The sequence below is a fragment of the Gadus macrocephalus genome, chromosome 7 (genome assembly GCF_031168955.1).
Source record: "Gadus macrocephalus chromosome 7, ASM3116895v1".
NCBI lineage: Eukaryota > Metazoa > Chordata > Actinopteri > Gadiformes > Gadidae > Gadus > Gadus macrocephalus.
In genome coordinates, this window is record NC_082388.1 from 6,925,017 (window position 1) to 6,939,507 (window position 14,491).

At 42.6% G+C, this 14,491-nt stretch overlaps 1 long non-coding RNA gene across 1 annotated transcript; it reads right to left on the bottom strand.

The window, feature by feature from the left end:
* Nucleotides 1-7,495: 7,495 nt before the first annotated feature.
* Nucleotides 7,496-9,654, bottom strand: LOC132460790 (uncharacterized). The gene is made up of 2 exons (XR_009526446.1): nucleotides 8,553-9,654; nucleotides 7,496-8,517 (listed from the first exon to the last, which is right to left on the bottom strand). It is a non-coding gene; the product is annotated as an uncharacterized LOC132460790 (long non-coding RNA).
* Nucleotides 9,655-14,491: the final 4,837 nt, after the last annotated feature.

The following is a 14,491-nucleotide window of genomic DNA, read 5'->3' on the forward strand; positions in this document are numbered from 1 at the left end:
CCACAAACAATGACCCCAGGGTTATTGCCGACTACTTCATGTCATCCGCTGCACGCTTGGGAGGATGCCCGGAGCGTCTGCGTGCTGACAGAAGAACGGAAAATGGACACGTTGAGATTAAAGTCGATATGATGTTTGGTTTCAACTTTATTCTCGACATTTCGAGTTTAAAGTCGACGTGTCGATTGTAATCTCGCCATCGCAAAAATATTTGTTTTCTTCACGTGTGGCCCTAATACTCCGTCGTAAATATCTCATTGCCTGTCATCAATAAGCTTGTCATTAAATCACACATTATTTGTTACTAGGTCAACATACCTTTTTTTATTGGCGTGGGATTTGTGGTGCTGTTTTCGGTTGGCCACGATTCCTCTGATGTCCGGCTCCATCTCCGTTGTTGCAATACGAAGGACATCGTGTAGATGGCCATCTGTAAGCCTGGATCTCAGCTTGGATTTGTTGATGGCCATGGTGGAGAAGGTCTTCTCACAAATATATGTGCTCCCGAATAAAGAGAACATTCTGATGGCATGCTGGCGCAGTGCAGGGTATGTCGCTGGGGAAAGTGCTTTGTAGAACTCAATGAGATTCCTGTCACGATATGCTGCTCTGGCCTCGGAGCTCTCCTGTAGGTCGATGAGCTCAAACTGCATTTCTGCAGGCTCTTCCGCAGGGACACACGAGAAAGGATTTTGGAAGAGGTTGATTGACTTCTCGTGGTTTCTGAAGTCGGAGAAGCGGTGTTCGAATTCCTCTCTTAATTTTTTTAAGAGGTTTTGGTTGTGGTCTGAACCCAGGTGACGCAGAATGTGGCGCCCATCTGTGGCTGTTTCATCTACGAGCGCCTTGCAGGCGGGAAAATGGGTTAGAACACCCTGTTTGAGCTGACCCTGCAGCAGTTCAATTTTTCTCTGGAAAGCTTTGACGTTGTCAAATAGTGTGTAAATAAGCTTCCCATGGCCCTGCAGCTTCAAATTGAGATCGCTGAGACAAGTGTTCACATCAACAAGGAGCGCTAGGTCACAGAGCCATTTAGTGTCACTTAGCTGTTTCAAATCCTGTCCTTTTGTCTCCATGAACTCTCTTATTTCCTTCCTCAAGTTAAAAAAACGCTTCAATGTGGCACCTCTGCTCAGCCACCTGACAGCAGAGAAGTATATGACGTCACCAAAATCTGCCTCCGATTGCTCCAAAAAAGTCTTGAATTGGCGGTGATTCAGACCTCTGGACTTCAGGAAATTAACTGTCTTCACAACAATCTCCATGACATGTTTCATTTCAAGCGTTTGAGCAGCGAGGGCTTCTTGGTGTATTATGCAGTGATATTTAATTAGTTTCTCCCCTCCGCTGTTGGCCACTTTCTCAGAGAGCAGAGACACGGCACCTGCCTTTCTTCCGACCATTGCCGGTGCTCCATCTGTTGTGACACCGACCATAGACGGCAGCTTCACGTTGTATGCTTCGAGACTACGACACACAGCATCACAAATGTCGACTCCCCTTGTTCTGTCTTTGATACTCTCCAAACTAAGCAGCTCCTCGCCTATTTCAAAGTTCTCCGTGACCGTTCTGATGAAAATCAGCAATTGCGCTGTATCGGAAATGTCTGTGCTTTCATCCAGTGCGATGGAAAAAGCTCCCTTTCCTAGTCCCTCCATACGTTGTCCCAGTTGCTCTTTGAGATTGTTTGCCAGATCTTCGATTCGTCGTGCGACTGTGTCATTCGACAAACTTATGTCACAGAGCTTTGCTTTTTGCTCAGGGCATACAATGTCGGCCACTTTCAACATGCAGTCTCGCACAAATTCTCCGTCACTGAAGGGCTTGCTCCGGCGGGCTATTTCTTGAGCTACAACGTAACTAGCCTGTGTTACAGCTTCACCGGATTTGGTTAGATTTGTGAAAACTGACTGCTGTGCAGCGTAGCCTCTTTTCAGTTGTTCAAGTTTAGCGGTGCGGTCCTCGCCGGTAAATTTTTCGTAGGTTTTATGATTTGTTTCATAATGGCGTTTTATATTGAAGTCCTTCAGCACTGCATTAACCTGCTTGCAGATCAGGCACATGACTTTATCCGACCCGTGAGGTACGGCAAAGTAAGAGTATGTCCACTTATCTTGGAACTTCCTTTTCTCATCGCCAAAATTACCTTTCTTTCTCGAGGGGCCCGGCTCCCGCTCCGACTCCATTATCACAGCTGCAGTCAAGGTGTGACTGAGGCGGGAAACGCCGTAAGCATCACAGTGGTCAAAAAAAACCATTGCACCGTGGTCGTGGACCTCTGGGAGTGAGGTGAAGTGAGGTCTAACTGCGGTTCATCCTTTCAAAGTAATGTACGGATTAAAACTAACAAATGTAACAGGATTTAATTGAAAGCTAGAGAGTCGACTTTTCTCCTTATATTTATTTATTTTTGTTTAAATTAATATTGATATAATAAAAAAAAAAAATTATGATAATAATTTTTATTTTATTTTTTATTTTATTTACTGATATCTGTATGTCATTGCGGGCCGCCAGGAATGATTCCGCGGGCCGCCCGCGGGCCGCACTTTGAGAACCCCTGGTCTAGGTGAAAGATCTCAAACTGGTTGTCCGGGTAAAACAACCCTCCTTTGTCCATTTGAACCGACCAATGAGCTGAGTTGGGACACATTCAGATACAATTCTTTATTCAGCCACACTTAACTAATATGTTTTCTCCCTTATGAATTAATATTGTTGTTTATACATCAGGCCATACTGCCAAACTGGGCCTCATTTGAGTTGAACATCAGGTCAGGATTTGGCTTCATCAGGAATGGCCCTCAGAATAACGCACACACACGAACGGACTCAGGAATACACCTGGGTCACGTGAGAACCTCCTCATAGGAATCCATTGGCTCCTTGTTAGGAACCTCCTCATAGGAATCCACTGGCTCCAAGTGCAGGAGAGGGACAGAAATCCCAGATGTCTTATAAGACTCTCTCCCCTCAAAACCACAGGTTCTGTTTCAAACGAGAAACAACGAGAGAACGAGTCACTGTTATATAACTTCTATAAATTAATTTGCTCAAACTAACCTAGGTTTAGACATTTTATTGGACAACTCAAACTTCATTCAACACCCAGAAATAAAGAACACAAAGTTTCTGTGAGTTACTGAGCTATCTTGGGGCCTCTAAGGATTCTGTATTTTGCTTAGGAAATTTCCTTTCCTAACGAGAGAACCCGGTAATACTTTGAGGAAAGTTTGTTTGAATTCTAAAAATGCTTAGGAAAGTTGCCTCGATGCAACCTTTATCCTACCTTTAGCATAGGTTACTCCTGACCTTGGATTATTTTTCTCTGAAAAGGAAGGAAGGTAATAACTTGTTTTTGGAACTCACCCCGTAATAAATGTAAAATACGAAACAACTCTAGATACTTACTAATGCAATATTAACATGGCCTGATCACTCATGGTTCAACAAACTCCCTTAGTTTACCGACAGACACACTCTGATCATCCGTATCTCCATTTTGATGAATGAAGTGGAAAATTCATCTAACCCTTACCTCTTGGATGTCGTTGACATGACGGTAGTCAGGGCCGGCACTGTACACCCGGGGGCCGTACACAGCCCCCAGGTGAACTTTACTGTACTTTACATTTACAACATCAACATTTTACTGTCTTAATGTTGTAAATGTAGAAAATGTTCTTAAACTTTTCTGTTGTTTGTTGTCCCTGCATCACACATTGTTTAATTACAACGTAGTATAGTAGAGCTATAAGTGGGTTAAAAAACATGCCAAGCAAAGTAACGGTATATCAGTTAATACGTGTCATCAGTGATGTTTAGTATAGTAATGTCACCTAACAGGGCAACGCTCCGCTCGCTATGTGAATGGGGGATGGAAAACTCAATCTTACCTAGGGCTACCAAAGGGCTAGAACCGGCCCTGGGGGAGAGATCGGGAGACAGGCGACGTCGGACAAAGGTAGAGAGCTTTGTTTAGCTTCGTCATGTACGACGATGTAAAAAGTACATTAAGAAAAGCTATGTTTATTACACGGCTCTTCTTAATGCTGTAGAATGCGCCATTCACTTGAATTGGCCTTCCCAACGTTCAGCTGTCAATTATTTTTGCATAATCAACCATTGCTAAGCATATTTGACCGATGTCAAGGAGAGTGGATTTTAAGCCTCTGATTCACGTCTTTAGTATCACTCTGCAAGTGGTCCAGTAATTTATCAACCCCAGCATATTCGGTTGCTAAGCGACGTCAACGTCTTTGGCAAACAATGTCTCTGCTGATCAACACTATGAATGGTAACAAATAAATTGTAAAAAGACACGATATGTGAAGTCATATTTTTTTTGTTTTGGGGATTTCGGGAATAAAATGTTACCGATAATGACCAGCGTTCTACACATTATCCCTTACTTATTAGTTTTTGCAATAACAAAGAGGTCAAACAGGTACTTTGCTTGCTTTCTACGTAAAGATAAAGGCATTCCCTTTGCGTCACATGAGATTCTCCTCAAAGGATTCCTTTGGCTCCTTGCTGTTGTTCTTTGTTGGCCACAGAGGAGTCTGTACTACTAAGAGGTGTTACAAAAACACACTTCACATAACACATGATGCACCTATTACCTCCTCATTAAGGTTCAGGTAAGTTAAAAAAAAAGTAAGGAAAAGAGAGATCGCAAATAACAAACCCTAGAGAAGGAAATACATCCTTTGTTTATTTATTTGCCCAATGAAAGAATAAGATAAAAGTACTTTAAAAAGAACATTTAGATCAAATTGAATTTAGGCTAATTTAAACCGCTGTTCGCTCTAGAGAAGCAACAGTGGAATTGTGTTGTTGTTTTCCATCTAAAATAACTGTAATGTTGTTTTTTTTGAGAGTAAGGAAAAGCTTTGCCTCTTCATCGGTCCACACGTATCTATTAATCACATTGGCCATCTGTTCCATGGACGTATTTAAAGGATACATTCAGTGTTTCCCACACATTGACGAGACTATGGCCCACCACCAAAAAAAAGACAAACTCAACATATCGTGTTACTTTGTTTGGGTTAAACCAATTAAGGGCAGCTGTGGCTGGTTCAGACTGCATGATTTCAGCCTGATTTTGCCCCGATTCGTTCGTCGCAGACAAACTTGCGAGTCGTAGGCCCTACATGATTTTGAAAAGTCGGCGGCGAGACGAGGTATTGTAATCATAGTTTCATAGTGGTTGGCCATTTAAGCGTGCCGACAGGCTTTTGTCGGGACGCGGAACACGCAACTCAAAAATCGGGGCTGTCCCCGCAAAACCGGGACGTCTGATCACCCTAATGCTGATCGGGCGATTGCGGGTATCAATTGTTGAAAAAAACATTGCTTCGGGTGGATATTGATATTAGGCGACGGGTGCGGATGACATAAAGCTCATCCGCGCATCGCTACTAACTAGACTTCACTGCACTACGCAGAGGACCGCCATCATAATGCCTAGTATAGGAACTCGGGATCCATTGTTATTTACATTTTGTTGCTGCGTTGTTGCTGCGTGTATCGTGAACGATACATAGTAAAGATTCTAGAACATTGCACCCTCGAATCTTGTAGTGTGGCCAGTCTTCCGACGAGACAAAGCCTGATTTCCTGGCTCTGTGATTGCATAGTGTGAAATTTTAAATCTTGGAGGAATAACTCAGAATCGACTAGTCTAAACAAGCCATCAGAGTGTGTGTGTGTGAGCTTAGTACCAACTGTTATTGAACGACACTGTGGATCAGAGTCGGCGTACATGACGGCTGGTTTAACCTGCTGACCACTGATTGGTCAACGAACAACAGGTGTGAAGCCTCCCCCAGCCCCAGAGTCCAATCAGACTCAGACCAGGTGAGACCAGGGGCCTCTAAGAATAGTCAAATCTCCTAACCTTTATGCCTCCTTTCCTTAACCTTTGTGGCAAACGTCATCGGGTCAAGGAGAGATGAAAAGGTGCTTCCTTTCGAACATAGGAAAAGACAGCACTGTTTAAAATGAATTCATCTCCACTCTTCCTAACCGACGTCATTTGGCAACGACGGGTATTGCCAACCTCTAGCGTCTCTAGTGTGAAACTACAATTTTCCGAAGATGGACTACAACAAGCGCTCTTTGATCCATGCGTTCTTGTCGTATTGATCTCAATCAGGTTACCGCCAACAGTGAGAATCACTTAGGTTGGACTTGGCAAACTAAATTATTTTAGGTCACTTGAATCCCAATTCACATGTGAAAAAAAAGAGGCTAACCTTATGTTGATGTTGAAATTAACTGCCCCCAGTAGTCTTTCTTAAATGTGAAGTCGGCCTTTTCTTTTCTTATGGTGTATTTTATGTGCTTACTAACCAGCAATAAATGAATTCATTAATATTCAAATAATTAAGTTTCTGGAATTGGTATCCATTATATCAATTTTATTTTCTTCTCTTCTCTTATTCTGCCCTACCGTGTCTCTCATGCGTCTTCGCGTAGAGTCTGTAAACTCCGTTGGTGGCATGTTGCTTTAAATATTGCATGTTGCTTTAAATAATCTCCTTAGGAAAGGAAATTTCCTAAGGAGATGACCCGGAAGTGCTTGGAGGAAAGGTGGTTCGAATTCTAAAAGTGCTTATGGTGCGTTTGAGTATTCTCTGCGAACCGACTCGGATCTGACGCCACGCCCACACTTCAAGCGTTTTATTATTTACCTCGTCGTTGGAGGAAAACATGGACGCCACCCGGAAAGCTGTTGTTGCGGTAGCATTGGCAGAGTACCAGGTGCTCCAAAATAGGTAGGCTATAGGCCATAGGCAGAGATACGGACGCAGTAAGGTATTGCAGTAATACGAGTGATTGAAATTGCCATTTAAACCACCAAAGTGGCCCAAGCACAATGAAAACAGTTCATGCTTCAAGTCACACCGGGCGCAGCCATCTTGAATTCTGTCTCGGAATTTTGCTCGGTCACCACTGAGTTCAACCGAGATGGCGAGTTCGCCGTCTGAGGAAAAGGGGCGTTTTTGTGCGTGTAGCTAGGCAACGTCCTCGGACCTCCGAGACGGATGGATAATAAAACGCAGCATTTAGGAAAGGAACCTCGATGCTTCCTTTAACCCTCCTATATTTAAAGCAACATGCCACCAACGAAGTTTACCGACTCTACGCGAAGACGCATGAGAGACAAGGTAAAGCAAAAGAATGGAAGAAAATAAAATACAATTGACAATGATGGATACAAATTCCAGAAACATGTTATTTGAATCAAAATGAAATCATTTATTCAACTGGCCTAAAATATTTTTGTTGGCCAAGTCCGACATAAGTGATTCTCACTGTTGGCGACAACCTGAATGAAATCAATACGACAAGAACGCTTGGATCAAAAGAGCTCTGTTGTAAACCAGGCATCTCCAAACGGCGGACTGCGGTCCGGGTCCGGATCAAGTGACGGTCCTATCCGGAACCACTATTATTTTTTATTTATTTTTTATTTCACTATACAAAGCATGATTATGTTAATAAAGACATTTGTCACTGAAATACAAATTGAAAGGCAGAATAGTCCGTAGTACAGCATAAAAACAGCAAAAAGTAATGATCTTCACAGAGCGAAGATCATGCACTCACCGAACTCCCCCCCTCCCTCTGTTTGTAACGGCATGTGCGTAAAAGCGTCACTCAAAAAATAGCCAATCAAATCGTTTGTTTAACGGAAGAGCGATTTGGAGTGAACAAATGGCTTTCTCGAAAATTAGGAAAGTTGACCACGAAAACAGAGATTTTAAAGATGAATGGACTGACCAATACATGCTCATTCTCCCGCAAGTCAGTACTAAACCTTTGTTGAGTGTTTTATTTGTTGAAAACGTGGCGCTGATAAAAAGCGGGAATATTAAGCGGCATTACGAATCCAAACACAGATTGTTTCGAGGAAAAGTGTCCCCAGAAGTCAGAAGTAATAGCGCGGAAAATATCCGAGCTGAGAGCTCAGTATGAGAGGTCTACGCGAGTCTTCACTCACTCATTAACAGGCTAGCAACGTGCAAATTAATGCTCACTGCATGGATTTTGGGGCAACATAAAAAAAACTTTCAGTGACGCGACTGTTGAGAAGGAGTGCTTCAACGCCGCTGCCGAGACGTTACTTGAAGGTAAACACAGGGATGAATTATGTGAAAAAATAAAGCTTATCTCAATGTCAGCTGCAACGACAGGTGATAAAAAATCAATAAAAATCTGAAATGTTATCAGATGACGCACTGTCTCAGCTTGATGCGTCTGTTCAGAGTGCCCCATGCATATCCTTAGCCATTGATGACTCTTCAGATGTAACGTTTAATGCCCAGCTTTTGGTTTATGTGCGATTTTTTCATCAAGACAAGAAAGAGATCTGTGAGGACCTGTTGGGTCTAACACCACTTGAGACACACACAAGACGAGAAGATATTTATGAGGCTATTAAGGAGATGCTGTCAAAGAGGGGGATTGATCTAAAAAAGGTTGTCTCAGTCACTACAGATGGGGTACCTGTTTTGCTTACTTGAAATGTAGGCCGAGTGTACCTGTTTTGCTTACTTGAAATGAAGGCCTAATGCTCTTTTTGTGTTTATTTTAAATGTAGGCCTGGTGTACCTGTTCTGCCTACTTGACATGTAGGCATTTTGCTCTTTTTATGTTTACTTGAAATGCAGGCCTAATGTACCTGTTTTGTTTGCTTAAAATGTTAATATGTGTTACTTTGTCTCACTTGTTTTTCATTGATAAAAGTAAGCTATTTGGAAATTGAAAAAAAATACATCTGAAATGATAAGGAAATATGCCACCGTGTTGATTGTATTTGACAAAAGTAGGCTATTAGGAGGTAGTAGGTTAGAGGTTCAGACCATTCTTGGAAGGAATTTTTAGTAACTGGACCTTGTTCAATTTTAGTTGAAGACCCCTGACCTAAAGAAACAACAATTCATCATCCGTTTTTCAGCTGTTGACTTCTGACTGACTTTTTGTGACGTTAATGTATCAATGGGTGGGAGGAGCTCCTCTGGGAGTCCGCACTCCGCATACGGCAACAATGCCTTTCTCCTCCATGACGCAGTTAAATCTGGACTTCAGAGAGTCAAAGTTCCTGTCCCCCAATTCCTTCTCCACCATAGCCAAGATAAGCCCCACTATGAGTCTTTACTCGTTGTAAATACACGAAATAAACGGCTACATGTCGGTTTTGTAGTGTTAATACTCTCAATGTTTCGTTTATTCGATTTTTTTATATTCTAGTATTATGTATATTATGTTGTATGTATAGTTATACATGTTATTAGTGCACCTAAAGATATATTTTGGTTTGCAACTTTTATATCCTAGTATTATGTTTATTGTGTTGTGTGTATACATGTTATTAGTGAACCTACAGAGATGTTTTGGAGGCTTTAATCACTGGCATCAGCCTCTGAAGACCCTCCTCTGAAGCAGAGTATTTCTTCAGGTAAAATATGTCCAGCTCCTCTTCTGATGTCAGTAGGATGAAGACCAGAGCTGACCACTGAGCAGGAGAGAGCGATACTCCTGAGAGACTTCCTGATGTCAGGTACTGTTGGATCTCCTTCACTAGAGAATGGTCGTTCAGCTCATTTAGACAGTGGAACAGATTGATGCTTCTCTCTGGAGAGAGATCTCAATTTTTCTTCTCTTTGATGCAAGACTCCGGCTGAATCTGAATACTTAGTACATACTATTTCTGTTCAGTGTCTATTACTTGACCGTACTACACTTGACTTGACGGTCTACAGCTATGCGTAGAACGCCTCAGAACGCTTCCGAACACCGCCGAAACTCCACCGGATGTTTGGAGATGACCCCCACAGATGCCGGCAAAATTACCTTGATAAGTTACCTGTTTTCCGTCTTGTCATCGTTGCTATTAAATAAAAAATGTCTCTTTTTACTTAATTACTTACTTTACTTTTTTACTATTTTTAATGTCTCTTTTTTTCGCCGCTTTCTACAACGTCTTTCTGGTGGTGTCGGGTTAGCCATCTCTTCTTCGTTCGTTACCAGACTCCGGTTGCATTGTGGGATAGCGTAGTGAACTCTGTTGTTTACTGTGGCGGTAGTACGCATTCGGAAACGTTTTCCGTACTACACAATGCGTACTGAGCATTCGGACGCGCTATATTTGTGGCGTACTACAAAATGCATACTATATAGCAGTCAAGTATGAGTATTCGGATTCAGCCACTGTTTTCTCATGGGTCAGTAATGTACTTCCTCTCTTTCCCAGGAGACCTCGTAGGGCAATCTGATTGGTCTCCAGAGAGAGGCCCAGGAGGAAGTGGAGGAACAAGTCTAGGTGTCCGTTGTCACTCCGTAAGGCCTTGTCCACAGCACTCTGAGTAGGAGAAGTTTATCTTCCCCAGAGTTGGGTTGATCTTCTGAGAGCATATTGACACCAGTATGAATGAAGGACAAAAAGACATAAAGGGCATGCTCAGATGGACAAAGCAGAACAGCCTGTCCTGTACAGCCCACACTCCTCTTTCAAGATCTGGGTGAACACTCCTGAGTACACTGAGGCTGCTTTGATATTGTAACACCCAACATTGTAACACCCTGCCATGTCTGCCTCGTAGAAGATCAGGTTGCCACAGGTTGATACTTCCTGTCCCCCTGTATGGACTGAACCCTCAGGAAGTGGCTGTACATCTGAGTCACGGCCTTAGGCATAATTTTTCTGTCTAGGATGTTTTGAAGGGTTAGGCCAGCGTCTCCTCTCTGAATCTCTTCCTGAAGTACTCTCCGTTCTGTGGGTTGGTAAACCTTCTAACCTCTGAAACCATGCCAACACAATCAGCAGGGATCTGATTGGCTGCAGTAGGGCGTGTGGTTATCCAGATGTGAGCGGAGGAAAGCAGGTCGCCCCTGATGAGGTTTGTCAACAGCACGTCCACTGAGGTTGGCTTTGTGACATCAGTCCAGGTCTAGTTGTTCTGGAAGTCCAGAGGAAGTCAACACACATCCAGTCCATCCAAGATGAAGACAACTAGGAACCGGTCGAATCTGCAGATTCTTGCTTCTTTGAATAAAGAAGTGATGAAGTTCCACCAAGCTAAACTCTTTCCATTCCAGTCAATTCAGCTCTCTGAAAGTGAAGAGAAATGTGAAGTTTATGTCGCTGTTGGCTTTGCCTCCAGCCCAGCCCAGAGTGAACTTGTGTGTTAACACAGTTAATATTATAATATTTTTTCCTTTTTCTTATTGCGTGTTTGTGAGTGTGTGTGTGTGTGTGTATGTGTCCGGTCTTGAATGTGGACCAGCATTGAGATAGAGTAGTCTCGTGTACTAGGTGTTCTCAGCTCTATCCTGTGCGGGGTGGGGGGGTCAAGGGGTGTGCGGTGGGATATGTGGGGGGAATGGAAGGGTAGGTTGGGTGGGGGGAGGTTGGTTGGTAGGGGTGGGTCTGTATAAACAAATATATTTATTTATAAACAAAAATATATAAGTATTGAGGGGACGTAACTTTGATTTTGAGGAAATTCTGATGAAACTCTGATATTGATGAAATTCTAAAATTGCTCTTTTATTGTTGTTTTGATGACTTCCTGGTACCTTGTTGTTTTTTTAAAGTTTTTTAAACTTTTAACTTATCTTTTCATTTGGCAAATAAATAAACAAAGAGTATATTTTCTTCTCTGGGGTTTGTTATTTGCGATCGCTCTTGACTAACTTATTCAACCTTAACTGAACCTTAATGAGGTAATAATATGGTAAAGGTTACATCATGTTTTGTGTGAAGTGTGTTTTTGTGACACCTTTAAGTAGTACAGACACCTCTGTGGCCCACACCGCTTACAGAACAACAGCAAGGAGCCAAAGGAATCCTTTGCTGGAGAATCTCTAGGGGAATTCCTTTATCTTTACGTAGACAGCAAGCAAAATACCTGTTTGACTTCTTTGTTGGTGCAGAAAATAATAAGTCAGGGATAATGTATAGAAAGCCGGTAACATCTTATTCACAAAATCTCCAAAACGAAAAAAATTACTTCACACAGTGTGGCTTTTTACAATTTATTTGTTACCATTAGTAGTGTTGATCAGCAGAGAAATAGTCCAGCAAAAACGTTGACGTACTATACAAGAGATATCACTTGCGGAGTGACACAAAAGAGGGCAAAAAATGTACTTTCCTTGACAGCGGTCAAATACACTAAGCAACGGTGAATTATCTAATATAATTCACCACCGGAAGCTGTGTAGGGCCCATGCAAGTGAACAGAGCGTTCCATGGCATTGAGAAGACCTGTGTTATAAGCAAAAATAATTGATAGCTGAACATGGGGAAGGCCCATTCAAGTGAATGGAGCATTCTACAGCAAGACCTGGGTAATAAACATAGTTATTCTAAATTTGCTGTTGGCCTCGTCTTTCCAAGTGTTTCTTCGATAGTTCTTCATGGGAATAAAGATATACACCCCTCAATGAAATAGCCTGAAACAATGCGATTGTGATGAAGTTGTAGGCCCTTTCCACTTCATTCAACAAAATGGAGATACAGATGGTCAGGATGTGTGTTGGTAAGCTAAGGGAGTTTGTTAAACCATGAGTGATCAGGCCATGTTCATATTTAATTAGTGAATATCTAGAGTTGTATCGTATTTGACATTTATTATGGGGTAGGTTCCAAGATAGCTTAGTAACTCACAGAGACTGTGGGTTCTTTATTTCTGGGTGTTGAATGACGTTTGAGTTGTCCAATAAAATGTCTAAACCTAGGTTTGTTTGAGTCAATAAAATTAAAGAAATATTCATTTGATTTGATTTATTCAAATCAGAAAAGAAATATTCATAATATCAGAACAATGATTTGTCCTTTCCCTTTTGAAACAGAACCTGTGGTTTTGAGGGGAGGGAGTCTAATAAGGCATCTGGGGTTTCTGTCCCTCTCCTGCACTTGACTTTCTACATTCATTTTCATATTTTAGTCGATGTTATGTCCTTTGATTGTGCAAAAAGTGAATTATAATGTATTGCCTTCTCAGTAGTTCTCAGTAGTTCATAGTCATTGTTGATTCGAGGTTAACTCTGACGCAAACTCGCTCTACTAACTTTTCATCACTTCATTCTTAATGAGGAGATAACACGGTAAAGTTTACATCATGTGGCGTGTTTAGCGTGTTTTTGTGACACCTCTACAGACTCCTCTGTGGCCCACACCGCTTACAAAAGGGAGCCAGTGAAATCCTATGAGGAGGTTTTCATGAGACCCAAGTGTATTCCTGAGTCCGTTCGTGTGTGTGCGTTATTCTGAGGGCCTTTCCTGATGAAGCCAAAACCTGACCTGATGTTCAACTCAAATGAGGCCCAGTTTGGCAGTATGGCCTGATGTATGAACAATAACATTGAATCAAAAGTGAACAAACATCTTTGTTAAGTGGCTGATTAAAGAACTGTATCTGAGTGAGTCCCAGCTCAGCTCATTGGTCGGTTCAGATGGACTAAGGAGCATTGTGTTATCCGGACAACCAGTTTGAGATCCTTCACCTAGATGTTACATAGCTATGCTAGCTGTAGCATTCGGGGTCATCCCTATGTTCCCCGTTTTTCCCAAAAAGGGTCCTATGTTCCCCTGTAGCAATACATACCGGGGAGCATAGGACCCTTTTTCTGGAAAAGGGTCCTATGTTCCCTGCATCTATCAATCTTTAAAAATATTTAAACTTTGACGCGACATTCGTGTGAAGTCAGCCAATCAGCGTTCAACAGCGTGGCCACTGACGCCTCATGCCCACTGCCTCCGTCCGTGGGGACGGACGCGCAATGCATTGTGGATCCGTGCGCTGAAGGCTCCGTCATGTTCAACTTTTTCGGCAGCGACGGATCCGTCATCCAATCACATCACGTATGCAAATGTAAGCACTGTGACACTACTCGGGCTCTTACAACCCTGGAAACCTCCCCCATCCGTCAGCCACGCCTTCTGACGTCCTTTGGTGCAGTGGGCACGAGGCGTAGTGACATGTGTAACGTAACAGCCATTCAGTGTTCAACCGGCCAACTCAGTGCAGTGCAGTCCGGAGTGAACTGCAGCATGGAGGAGAAAGTGATTGTTGCCGTTTGCGACTCCCGGAGCTCTATAAATAATAGTATATAATATAATATAATTGTATAGATAATATCACGGCCAAAAGCTCTGTGCGCCTCCGGATGGCCGTAGCGCGGGGAGCTCTCATAGGGATTGGGCTTCTCGGCGTTTGTTTACCGGCGTTGCTATGGTTTCCGGTCTTGTGTGTTCCAACGGTTTATTAGGTAGGCCTATCTATTAAATCTCTGTCTAATCAATGCTTCACTCACTGCCTCTTCCGTGGTCATTACAATATTATGAATAGACTGCGTCGGGTTCTCCGACGTCTCTCCCTCTTCCACAAAAGGTAAAGACATGCAATGGTGGTTATCTCGGCCGGAATTTGGCAGTAATTGTGGAATAAGTAACAGACCGGGGAACATAGGACCC